Below are 11,191 nucleotides of genomic sequence, written 5' to 3' on the forward strand. Positions count from 1 at the left end.
TTTTTCCTAGGGAAAAAATTTGCTGTTCCAAAAGACATACACACAACACAAGCACACCAAAGAAACAGCAATCCACACACATACACCTAAACTCTTACACCTAACCCTACACTAAACTATACATACACCACTAACTATCCACTTACTTTAACCCAAACCCTAACCCTAAGGTCCATCACTATCGCACAGTCACCTCACCCGCGCCCTAACCCTAACTCACCTACCCTGCCCTAACCCTCATGTCCACACAATCGCACACTTACCTGACCTGCACCCTAACTCACCTAACCCACCCTAACCCTCACGTCCACACAATCGCACTCTTACCTGAACCCGACCTGTAACTTTCCACCACAGCGCTGAAAATACTGAAGCAACAGAAATGAACAACCAAATTCTTTCCCTAGGAAAAAATTCGATTTTCTGTTTCTTCGATATTTTCAGAGTTTGCTGAAAATGGATCGATATTAGAACACTCGAAATTTTGAACGTTCGGTGTTCTAATATAGACCCGACCCAAGAGAGGAGTTCTTCTGCAATGTCAGTGCTACCACTGAGGGATATACAGACCTGCTATGCAAATCTGCTAATGATTACTAAATCTGAGTAGAAAGACGATAATTTGTGTATTTTGTAGAGTGGGAGGGATATGGAGTATAGACAGACAGAGGGAGAGAGTATTTATATAAATTATGGCTACTTACCCTGCTGTCTTTATTTATTTATTTATTTTAATTAATTTAAGTATGTTGTAGCATAGTGGTCGGATCTCTTCATCCCTTATGTCATGTTTTATCCGCGTTTCAGTATCCACTATCCAAGTGTGAAAGTTAGGTAACTTGTTGCAAATGCTACAGAGGTTTATATTATACAGGTGTAGGCCTTTGGGATTTTTAATATTGAATGAAGTATGGTTTGCTGGTCTGATGTGTGTTTTGAGAGACATTCTGTGGAACTGAATTTGGGTGGACACATCTACAGAGTTGTAACAGCTAGTAACAGTGGAGGTGAGGAAGTGGCCACTTGGTTGTAGATTTGAGTTTAGACGTAGTTTTAAGAAATACAGAACATTATCAGTCCTAGCTGTCTGAAATTCTTTATTACAAAAAATCTCTGCATCTAAAACTGGTTCTTTGGCAAATAAATTTATTTTGAATATATTTATTTCTTCACATATTTTACTTTCCTCCTTTATTTTAACTTGTTCATTTCTGTTTGAACAGCCTTTAATTAAATGAGACAGGTGATCTGACATATAGCACATCTGGATCTACTACCATGCTTATCTGAAAGATTCAGACTTGGTAATGGTGGTCTCACTGAACTTTTTTCCACCCAACTTGCGTCCTCATTTCTGTTATGTTAAATGTGCTGTGCCTTGACTGTTAATGTCCACTGCAGCACCTGATTGCTTTTCTCCGAAAACATGCTTTAAGACTGACTTCAATGAGGTGAAATATATTCAGTATGTTCTGTTAATGCTGTCTTTTTACATTTAAGGATGCAGTATCCATCAGCTTAAAAGCATGCACTGCATGTGGGAGCACCATATTATGTTTATACACCTGATATTATCATTGCTCAGAATCAGTTATATAATTTGCCATAGAAACTGCATTGTTTCTGACAATCCGGTCAAACTTATCAAATTACCTAATAAATCTATTTTTTTCCTTCTCACAAAACATAACATCAAGTCTAGTTGTAAGTGGACACACCTTCATGTGTGTTCACATTGTTTGCTGGATTCTCCGCTGCAATACATTTTGCTCTCCCAGTACATAACAATGCAGCAGCAAGGTCATGCTTTTTTCTTTTCCAGTTTAGCAGCTGCATCCAAATCATATTCTTATTTTTGTTTCAGTTTTCCTAGGGATAATTTCATCAAATACAGGGGAGATTCTATAGCTGGAAGCCATTGTATGCTACCAGTGAAAAGGCTGAACAAACTAGCTGAGTTTTGAAGACGTGCAATTTATTGTCTTGAAATTCTGCAATGACAGTACAACACACACACACACACACACACACACACACACACACACACACACACACACACACACACACGCACACACATACTGCTCCCGGTCTAGGTCTGAAACAACAAACATAGTTACTGCCATAAAGGTATGTGCTGCTGAAAACTGTCAAAAAAGTTGATTTTGCAACAAAAGTTTCCACACAAAAAATATTCTGTTTAAAATCCTAGACAAAGAAATAAACTGCAGAATAAATTGAGATTGACTATAGTTTTAAATAAATAATTAGATATGTATCACTACAGATGCACAGTACCTATCTTGCAGCAAAAGTTTTCATTCCTGACGTTTATACACTGTGCACCTGATTACTATGGGACACTTCAAGTACATGATTTCTAACTGATACAGCCTCACCTTCCAAAAGGAGTCATCATTTGCAAGTTCTTTTCAAAATGGTTATTACAACCATAATCCTTGCTCATTTCGCACAAACAGGTGCTTTGCCTGTTTGAAAGTTTGAACATGAAAGTTATACCTTATAAAGGATAACACTAGGGGCTGTGTGGCTAGGTGAGGGAAAAAATACATGCATCTTACAGAGATGCTAGATAGTACTCACTCCCAGCAGATACTCTGAGGTCAGGTGACGAGTGGGGAGAGATGGGCGAAGGCTGCCAGCCTAGTCAAATAGAATTTGATATATAATTCTGGCATTTGTAAATAAACGTAAAATACAGGTATGTTTCTTGAGTGTAAAATAATACTGTGAAATGTGGAACTGCAAAATCTGTGACAACATTGCATTCTACTGGCCCAGTGAAGCATGTTTTGACCCTTTCATGTTAGAATTCGGCTCCAGTGTGTCTGGATGAAGGTTTCATGCCCGTTGTTTTAAGGCTAAATTTTATGACCAGAATTTACACATGGAAGGTGCTTTATTGCTCTGGTTTCTCCTAGAGTGTATATATGAATGCCTTGTATAGTTGTAAGTTTCTAAGCAGGTGTTAAGATTGCTAAATAATGCAGTTTGTGGCCTGAGAACTCAGATCAGCTGTTAAGATGATGCAATATGAATACTGGGAAAACCTAAGTGTCAAAAATGATGTAATTTGGGAGGGTCTTAGAGACATGTTTGTTAGTAATGTTTAAATACTATTTCTCACAAGAGACTGGAGCATTTTGATCTTGATATCCAACTTATCAGCACTCTGTCTTATGCTCACATTTAAGTCTTAGCACTGTGATTTCTTGTAGGAATAGTTAAAGCTAGTAAAGATGAATTAGGTATTTTTCTTTAAAATCAGACCTGTCCTACTGTATTATTTTAAGTTACTGTGTGATTTCTGAACTCTTAGCTATATTATCTGTGGTGTTGTAGTTTTGTCTTGTGTTTTAATTCTTTATTATTAAATATTTTAAAACCTTTACCTGTGGCTGGTTTGTGTAGAGATAAGCTATAGAGTACATTGCATATTTATAGAGGTTATAAATAGGCCACTCTAAAGTAAGCCTTGACTGTTAGTCATACTACCATTGGATTATAATATTGCACAGTAATAACTGGACACCCTTTTAAGGACCTTTTAGTAGCTGATATTATTAGCTGGGTGTTGGCAGGGATTACTACCATATGGCCTTGGTAAAGGGGCACAGCTGGAGAATCTGTGTCAGCCTTTCCCAGGAGTGTCAGTGAAGTTGCATAAATATGTATCTCAAAGTGTGTGTGTTGTGTCAGCTACTTGGTAGGGAGACAAAGCATTGGTTGGACAGAGAGGGTACTGGAGGGTCTAGCTTGCCCAGCTAGAATCCTATAGCTGTGCCAGTGGGGAGTCTTATTGGGGACCTGGTGAGCAAAGGAGCAACCAGCCCCAGACTGACTGTGATCTCTGTGTGCACTTAAGGGAAATTGTACTTTACTGTGTGTATTAGTCATCCTTTCCTCTCTTCTAGGAGATGACCTCCCTGGTGTTAGTGGTGAGGATTGAGGCTCCTTGATTGCTGGGCCAGGGCACGGTCATCACAAGTGTTTGGCAGTGGTGGTATCTACTTCACATACTAATTGGCTTGTAGTGGTGTGGGTAGAGCGAATTCCTGTAGCTTATGTACAGTGATCTCTAAAAGTGTTTTGTACTCTAAAACAGCCACGCAGTGTACACTCAGAGTTCAGATTACAATTGTTTTATTTCTTTTGTTAACTTAGTATTAGTCAGTGTGAGCAGGCAGCATGTCAGCAGAAGAGTATGAAAAGCTGACAAGAAGCCAGCTGGTGGAGATGTGCCAGACTAGGGGACTGGTACATGGAAACCTGACTAAAGCAGACTGATTGCAGCCTTGGTTACAGCTGCATCAGAGAACAGCAGCCTGGAGGACAATCAGACTGACAGTGGAGATAAAATATCCTCAGAGAATGGACAGCTCAACCTTTCTGCAGTGGACTTAAAAATCCAGCTGGAGCTAAAGAGACTTGAGTTGGAGGCCAGGCGTATGGAACTAGAAGCAGCTGAGAAAATGAGGAGTCTACAAGCTGATGAAAATGAACAGCAGAGGAGGCATGAGAGGGAAATGCTGACTCTTTGCTAGAGTCATGGAGGTAATGGGGAAGGGAGTAACTGGACCGCAGAAGCACAAAAGGTCAGTAAATTTCTTCCACAGTTTTAAGAGCGGGATAATTTTGATAGCTTCATTAATATGTTTGAGAGGGTATGTAAACAGTATGAAGTTGAACAAGTGCTCTGGGTATGGTTCCTACCCCCCTTACTCCATGGTAAAGCTGTAACTTCTTTAGCAAAAATGCATGACACTGACTGTTTTGATTATACTGCTGTAAAAAGACATTTATTAGAATGTTTTAAGCTAACATCTGAAATGTTTAGGAAAAAGTTTCATGAGCATAGACGCAAGGCAGATGAAAATGTATGTGAATATGTTGTTGAACTGAGCACTTATTTTCGTAGCTTTGTGAGTGGATGTCATGTCATCACTTTTGAAGGGCTGGCAGACCTTTTGGTAAGGGAACAAGCCCTTAGCACTTTGCCTGAGGACATGAGGATCTGGTTAGCTGATAAACAGTGTGCTACTTCAGAAGAGTTGGGGAAGAAGGGAGACCTATACCTAGCAAGCAGAGCAGCCCTGCACAGGAAGGGGATCCCCAGTACTCCTCATGGGTCTAAAGGAACCCATGATGGGCAGCACAGACAGCCCCAACAGAATCCACCAGTAGCAGTGAAGCCACTAGTCCAAGAACACATCCAGGAGCTAGGGTTAAATGTTTTGAATGCAACCAGTGGAGCCACGTGGCATACAGATGCCCATGGAGGCAAGGTGGGGAACCAAAGTTGAGGGAGCCAGTAAGTGGAAAAGACAAAATGCCAACAGTAGGTTGTCTTGAGACAACAGGGGTATGGAACTACCATCCTTCAGATGTCCTGAGATGGAAGGATTTGGAAGAGGCAGTACAATGTACTTATGCAGTTACATGCACTGAGGCTAGGAGATAAGCATGTGGGTCTGGTAGCCTGGAGGAGACCCAGACAAACTGCATACTTGCAGCCAGGACTGCTGAGGTGCTTACTTCAGGGAGTGAGCTACACTGTAGCAGTGAGACTGAATGTGAGCCACAGCTGCTTGTTAGTACTGATGTTCCCTTGGACAGGGCAACTGCAAAGATAGAGGTGTGTAGTAGTACCCAGGCTGACAGTGAGGCACCACTATCAGAGGATGCCAGACTTCCTGTGGAAGGGGAGCTGGGAAGGGTTACAAGGAGAGACTTGAGACAGGCTCAGATCTCAGACCCTACATTGCAAGGCCTGAGGCAGGTAACTAGGGAGGCACCTGATTCTCAAGGGAGGGGGGAATCTGTAAACTGGGACAAAGAGTTACTGTACAGAGAGTGGACCCCTGAGGGAGGGCTAGAAGGTGAGAGAGTACAGCATTTGGTAGTACCTAGAGCTTACCGTCTGGTGCTTCTAGACATAGCCCATGATATTCCCTTTGCAGGTCATATGGGCATAAAATGTACAGAGACATATTATGCAAAACTTCTATTGGTCTGGAATTTCCAGAGATGTAACAGGGTACTGCAGGACCTGTGAGCAGTGTCAAAAGGTAGGCAAGGCAAGAGACAAGGTGAGAGCTCCTTTGATGCCTTTGCCTATGACTGAGGAGCCATTTCATAGGGTAGCTATGGATATTGTGGGTCCTCTGAGTACCCCAAGTTTCACAGGGAAAAATGATATCCTACTGATTGTAGATTATACTACACGATAACCTGAGGCAGTGACTTTGTCCTCCATTGAGGCAGAGAAGGTGGAAAATGCTTTGCTAGAGATTTTCAGCAGGGTAGGTTTCCCAATGGAAATGCTGTCTGACAGAGGTGCCAATTTTATGTCAGACCTGCTGGCTTGTCTGTGGAAGTCCTATGGGGTGAAGCACATGAAGACCACCCCCTACCATCCCAAGACTAATGGTCTTGTTGAGAGGTTAAATTCTACATTCAAGTCCATGCATTTGCAAATCAGTTCAAGAGGGAGTGGTTTAAATATCTGCCCCACCTGTTGTTTGCTTACAGAGAGGTTCCCCACAAACCCCTTTGAGTTGCTGTATGGGCATGGGGTGAGGGGACCTCCAGATTTAATACGAGATGAGTTGGAAGGTGAATGTGAGTCTCACAAGGAGTCTGTTGTGGCATATATCCTGAACCTCAGAACAAGGCTCAGGGAACTCATGGGCCTGGCCCAGGAGAACCTGGCAGAAGCCCAACAACAGAAAAAGGTGTGGTAAGACAGGAATGCTCGAGCTAGAGAGTATGATAGAGAGTATGCTGTAGAGCAGCAGGTGATGGTTCTCATTCTTGTCATACACGACAAGTTGCAGGCAGCATTGGAGAGACCCTACAAGGTGGTAAGAAAGGTAAGTGATGTTAACTACATGGTGGAAGTGCTAGGCAGACGGCAGGGTCACAAACTGTACCATGTTAACATGACGAAACCTTACCATGATAGGGAGGCCCTTGTGCTGAGCATTTGCAGTGGATTGCAGGAGGGGTCTGAGAGAGATCTTGTGACTGATCTCATCAGTGAGGCTCGGGATGACACCTCAGTGGAAGGTGTAGCAATGTCCCATCAGCTATCTCCTACTCAGGCTCAAGAAATATGAGCAGTGTTGCAGGAATTTGGGGACGTGCTCACTGGGAAACCAGTGTGCACCCACCTGGTGCAGCACCAGGAGGATACAGGACCCCAAAGGCCTATTAGGCAGGCCCCTTATAGGGTGCTTGAGAGAGTCAAACAGACTCTGAGGGAAGAGATACAGGAGATGTTGGAACTAGGGGTGATTCAAGAGTCCATCAGTCCCTGGGCCTCACCAGTGGTGTTGGTGCCAAAGAAGGATGGCAGCAACATGTTCTGTGTGGATTACAGGAAATTAAATAGTCACACAGAGGCGGATGCTTACCCCATGCTCAGGACAGATGAGGCCCTAGAGCAGCTGGGTGGGGCTAAGTATCTTACAACCATTGATCTTACCAAGGTTTACTGGCAGGTGCCCTTGCCTCCCAGTGCTAGAGAGAAGTCAGCCTTTGTGACTCCTTTTGGCTTATATGAGTTCACAAAGTTGCCCTTTGGAATGAAGAATACCACAGTGATTTTCCAGAGGCTGGTAGATCATATCTTAGCAGGAAGAGGAGGGTTTGCCCTTGCTTACATGGACGATATTGCTATCTACAGCCATTCCTGGAAAGAGCACCTTCAGCATGTCAGGGAGGTGCTGGGCAGACTACAGAGGACAGGGTTGACCATTAAGCCGAACAAATGTCAGGTGGGTATGGCAGAGGTCTCCTATCTAGGACATGGAGTGGGGAGCGGTAAGATAAGGCCAGAACTTGCCAAAGTGGAAGCTATTCAGGCATGGCCTGCACCTGTTACCAAACAGAAGGTGAGGGCATTCTTAGGGACAGCAGGGTACTACAGACCTGACAAGGAAGAACAGGCCAGATAAGGTATTGTGGACCCCAGCATGTGAGCAGGCATTTCAGAAGCTTAAGGAAGCTTTGGGAGGAACCCCTGTGTTAGCCAGTTCAGACTAAAGCAAAGACTTTGTTGTGCAGGTGGATGCTTCAAACTATGGGGTGGGGGCTGTTCTTAGCCAGATTTCTTCAGAGGGAGAAGAGCACCCAGTGGTTTATCTCAGTCGTAGTCTCCAGCCCAGGGAGAAATGCTATGCAGCGGTAGAAAAGGAATGTCTAGTCATAGTGTGGGCACTACAAAAACTTCAGCCTTATCTGTATGGAAGAACATTCACTGTGATGACAGATCACAACCTTCTAACAAGGTTAAACAGAGCCAGTCAGCAAAATACCAAGTTGCTAATATGGAGTCTGGGGTTGCAAGCATATATGTCAGTACAGCACCGCAGTGGGAGTAGCAATCCCAATGTAGATGGGCTCTCAAGACAGGGAATGGGGTAAGGTACACCCAGATAGACCTGACACTCTCGAGCGATGTTTCTCAAGGGACACTTGAAAAACATGCTTGAGTTCCCCTGGGGGGGATGGGCAAAGGCTGTCAGCCTAGTCAAATAGAATTTGATATATAATTCTGGCATTTGTAAATAAATGTAAAATACAGGCATGTTTCTTGAGTGTAAAAGAATACTGTGAAATGTGGAACTGCAAAATATGTGATAACATTGTACTCTACTGGCCCAGAGAAGCATGTTGTGACCCTTTCATGTTAGAATTTGGCTCCAGTGTGTTTGGATGAAGGTTTCATGACCATTGTTTTAAGGTTAAAGTTTATGACCGGAATTTACATGTGGAAGGTGCTTTATTGCTCTGGTTTCTCCTAGAGTGTATATGTGAAATGCCTTGTATTGTTGTAAGTTTCTGAGCAGGTGTTAGATTGCTAAATAATGCAGTTTGTGGCCTGAGAACTCAGACCAGGTGTTAAGATGTTGTAAAATGAATACTGGGAAAACCTAAGTGTCAAAAATTATGTAATTTAGGAGGGCCTTAGAGACATGTTTGTTAGTAATGTTTTAATACTATTTCTCACAAGAGACTGGAGCATTTTGATCTTGACATCCAACTTATCAGCACTCTGCCTTATGCTCACATGTAAGTTTCAGCACTGTGATTTCTTGTAGGAATAGTTAAAGCTAGTAAAGATTAATTAGGTATTTTTCTTTGAAATCAGACCTGTCCTACTGTATTATTTTAAGTTTCTGTGTGATTTGTGGACTCTTAGATATCTCTGTGGTGCAGTAGTTTTGTCTTGTGTTTTAATTCTTTATTATTAAATATTTTAAAACCTTTACCTGTGGCTGGTTTGTGTAGAGATAAATATGGTATACATGTCCATTTTGGTTGTCATGTTAAAAATGTTGTTTATATGGCTAAATGTGAAGGTTGTCCAGCTTTTTATATAGGGAAAACCTGTAGGATGTTCAGGGATAGAGTTAGTGAACACATCCTGGATATTAGGCACATGAAAAATACTAATGCCCTAGTTAGGCACATAGAGCAACATCCAGAGCACAGATTTAGATTTTGTGTAATACAGCAAATACAAAAAGATGGTCGGGGTGCAGTATTGGATGTGCATCTTGATATTTGTGAAATGAGATGGCAATTGGCATTAAATGCTACAGTATTTCCAGGAATTAATTATAGCATAAGCATATTGTCCCTATTAAAATTAAAACACATCTTGGGTTGAAAATGTTATTTATAAAAAGATTTTAAGAAAGTTTTTTTTATTTCTTATTGTTATGGAATGGTGTTTTCCAGAAAGAATTTTTAAAATTTCTTAAAAAAATTTGTGAAAGTTAATTTTATATTTTTTATATGATTAACTATTATTGTTGTTTTTTAGACATGATATTATTTTGTTATGCAATTTAAGAACATTGGGTGTCATAAACAGTGTTTAGTTGGTTGTATATGAAAATGTTTATTTTACATTTACATTTTGTGTATTTAACACATTTTGATATGTTAAGACAGGAACTCAAAAACAACAGCGTTAGCAGATGATGTAGATCTCAGTCATAAAATCCAACGGACAATGATAAATAAACCAATTCTCTTTAATTTAGTAACGAACATGTAAATAAGAGATAAGCGCTTTCACAGAAATGCTTCATCAGATCTCAGGCAAACTAATGTAAAACACCCATCTATAAATACTCTGAGAATTAATTAGCTGTTCACAAACAATTAGTGGTTAAAAAGGCAGTACTCTCACTTGCAATGTACACATCTAAAATCTATAATACTTAAAACATATAGAAAACTGTGTATAATAAAAGCCATCCTTAATAAAATATCAAGTACACTTGTGTATATAAATATGAACATCATTATTATAAATGGAAAATATAGTTACATCACATTCCAACCTGAAGTTTTAATGTATGAATATATAATATGCATATGTAACTGTGTACCTATATGAATAAACTAATGCTTAAGTTTTCTAAGATTGTCCGTTGGATTTTATGACTGAGATCTACATCATCTGCTAACGCTGTTGTTTTTGAGTTCCTGTCTTACTATTTCGCCAGTTTAGAAACTCAGCGTCTACTTGCAGCAAGACAAGCTTGTTTATTTATACATTTTGATATGTAACACAATATTGTGGAGATGGATTGAAAGTATAGTTTTTTACTTCGAAGGGTTAATGAAGTTAGATTTAGGATATGCTTGTTAGATTGAGGTTTGTCTGATAGGGTAATTGAAGGAGTGGGATGTATTTGTTGTAGTGTATGAGTGTATATAACATCAATGGAGTGGTTAAATGTGTTCATATTCTGAAGAAGTCTGTATAATAAAGACGAAACCTAGGTTAAATTCGTGTATCTGGTCTGTATATTTGACTCTACCATCTCTGGTCAACAGGGTCCTTCCTGGTGTTTTCTGTCAACTTGTTAGTAGTTTGGATTGGTGTCTTCCTTGTTGTGTAGAGATAAGCTCTATAGTACATTGCATATTTATAGAGGTTATTGTAATAGGCCACTCTAACGTAAGCCTTGACTGTTAGTCATACTACCATTGGATTATAATATTGCACAGTAATAATTGGATACCCTTTTAAGGGCCTTTTAGTAGCTGATATTATTAGCTGGGTGGTGGCAGGGATTACTACCGTATGGTCTGAGTAAAGGGGCACAGCCGGGGAATCTGTGTCAGCTTTTCCCAGGAGTGTCTGTGAAGT

Source organism: Protopterus annectens, chromosome 7.part0, assembly GCF_019279795.1.
Source record: "Protopterus annectens isolate FY-2018-M chromosome 7.part0, PAN1.0, whole genome shotgun sequence".
Classification (NCBI taxonomy): domain Eukaryota; kingdom Metazoa; phylum Chordata; order Ceratodontiformes; family Protopteridae; genus Protopterus; species Protopterus annectens.